Raw genomic sequence first — 2,446 nt, 5'->3', positions numbered from 1 at the left:
CATTTTTACAGCACATCCTGGCTAAGGATCTGTGTCAGCCAATTGAAAGCGAAAAACATGGTGTCTACCGCCTCATTTCCCATCAGTCCACCAGACAACTATGCATCAGCAGTGGTATAAAACTGCCCTAACACCAACACACTTGCTCTAGCACAGGCTAGAATAGCCCGTCAAATACTTATCATTCTAAAAAAAACACCAAGTCCAATGAAACAGATGACAGTCAACCTCCGTTTATTCGTTCAGCAGGAACCATTTCTTCCACTTCACACAGTCCCACTGTTATTATACTTTTTCAGGACTTTCTTTTAGTAGAACCAATCTGGAAGCTTGCCCTCTTCAACTGGGGTGTTTGTGGTACTGCTAGGCTGTCCTGGCTGCCCCCCTCCCCAGGATCAGAGCCATGTAGCCGGGCTGTGGTCTCTGCCAGCATGTCCATCAGCAGTTCCACCCGGATCTTCAGGGCATTATTCTCCTCCTGTAACTCCCGGTTCTTATTCTTCAGGCGGTGGATGCGGGTTCGGTCCCCTGCCTTTGGACTCCGGCCCTTGGCCCCTTGGGGCCTCTGCTGCAACAGCCACTGGCCCTCCTGGAAGATGAGGCTGTGGCCCCCCAGGGTGAGGGCCAGGGGGGCGTAATCGGGCCCCAGTTCGGTTTCTCGGGAGTTGAAGTCAAGGTAGTAGAGGGAAGAAAGGGATGCGTCGAGCCTGGCGGGAGGGAGTTTGGGGTTCCAGTTGCCTGGGGAGCGGAGGGCCGTCGGGGTCCCCAGTTTATCCCACATCTCTCTGAATATGGACATCTTGGGGCGGCGCTCTGGCTCACCTCGGGTTCCTGCGCCGGGTTTGATCCTGCCCTGGTGAATCATTTAATACATTTGTCTGGGAATGTTTTACACTAATGCAGGCATGATGCAATGCACAACATTCATTTCGTGCAGAAGAGAACTGAAAACAGTGTTTCCATAGTCCCTAAACATCTAGGACAGGGATAGCCAACATTCCTCTCGAGGGTGTGCATGCTTTTGCTCCAACCCTGTTTTAAAAACACCTGACCACACATTATGTACAGAATGTTGCATGAACTCACAAATTTAAAAAAATCATTCCTCCAAAAGGTTTGTATTAACAGTCAAACAGCCCTTCAATATATAAACCTGTGGTGTCCAGTTAAGAGTTCCCCCTCTGGGATACATTCAAGTGAATGTAGTAGTTCAAGTCTTGGCAAGAGAAGCACCTCATTTGACCCTCCTCTTCCATTCAGAGTGCAATCAACAACCAAGCCTTTCCTACCGTCCTGTTAAGGCCCCATGACCTCTTCTAAACATCCACATTGTTGCAAATAAATGTACCTAAACTAAGAAAACCTGCACACCAAGTATCTCAAAGAGAGTTGGTCAGCCCTGACCTGAATAATAGGTTTTAAAACCTCCAGAAGAATACACTGCATCGCAGTGTTAGAGGCGTCACTACAGACCAGGGTTTGATCCCGGGGTGCATCACAACAGGCCGTGATCGGGAATCCTATAGGGGAGGCACACAATTGTCCCAGCGCCGTCAGGATTAGTGGATGCTTTGGCCGGGGGGGGCTTCACTTGGCTCATGGCGCCCTAGCGACTCCTTGTGGCAAGCAGGGTGCCTGCAGACTGACCTCATCGTCAGTTGAACGGTGTTTCCTCCGACACATAGGTGCGGCTGGCTTTCGGTTTAAGCGGGCGGGTGTTAAGAAGCGCGGTTTGGCGAGTCACAATTCGTAGGACGCTTGACTCGACCTTCGCCTCCCGAGCCCGTTGGGGAGTTGTAGCGATGAGACAAGATCGAAAATTGGGGATAGGATTGTTTTTCTTTTTACAAAAAAACAATACTACAGATGGAGCTGAAGACTTAATCATAAACTTACCCACTCCTCCTGCCACTCCTCTCTGATGCTTTTCATGCTTCTCAAGGTGTTTAGCGCCTTGGGTTTGAGAAAAGAACTTTATAAATATGACTTATTATTCTGTTATGGTACGGAATCTTTGCACATTACCATAGCAACGGCATGGAAATGTTGGAGGACAATGACATTTAGAATCATTCCAGTGCACAGTAAGAATCCGGGATAGTTAGTAATAATCCTAAATTACATTTGTATAATTATTTTCATAGCAATCTCAAAGTGCTTCAAAAGGCAAAAAAAAAACAAGGAACACATGAGTAGCCTAGCTTTTGTTAGGTCAACCAATACATCCCATTAGTAGCCTAGCTATAGTTAGGTCAACCAATACATCACCATTAGTAGCCTAGCTATAGATAGGTCAAATAGAGGCCAAATCTTTGAGTGCATGCATCTTCCAAAGATGGAGGGACAGTTCATGGTTTGATCAGAGGAAGGATGATGGTTCAGCTACTGAACTTCTCCTTCACAATGTATGGCACCCACTTGGTGGCGCCCAGAGCTCACCCACACA

The 2,446-nt window shown here is 47.8% G+C and overlaps 1 pseudogene; it reads right to left on the bottom strand.

The window, feature by feature from the left end:
• Nucleotides 1–295: 295 nt before the first annotated feature.
• LOC139580221 (protein chibby homolog 1 pseudogene) lies at nt 296–799 on the bottom strand (annotated as a pseudogene).
• Nucleotides 800–2,446: the final 1,647 nt, after the last annotated feature.

The sequence above is a fragment of the Salvelinus alpinus genome, chromosome 7 (assembly GCF_045679555.1).
Source record: "Salvelinus alpinus chromosome 7, SLU_Salpinus.1, whole genome shotgun sequence".
Classification (NCBI taxonomy): domain Eukaryota; kingdom Metazoa; phylum Chordata; class Actinopteri; order Salmoniformes; family Salmonidae; genus Salvelinus; species Salvelinus alpinus.
The sequence above is the reverse complement of the archived record's forward strand: the minus strand, read 5'-3'. Positions and strand labels throughout refer to the sequence as shown.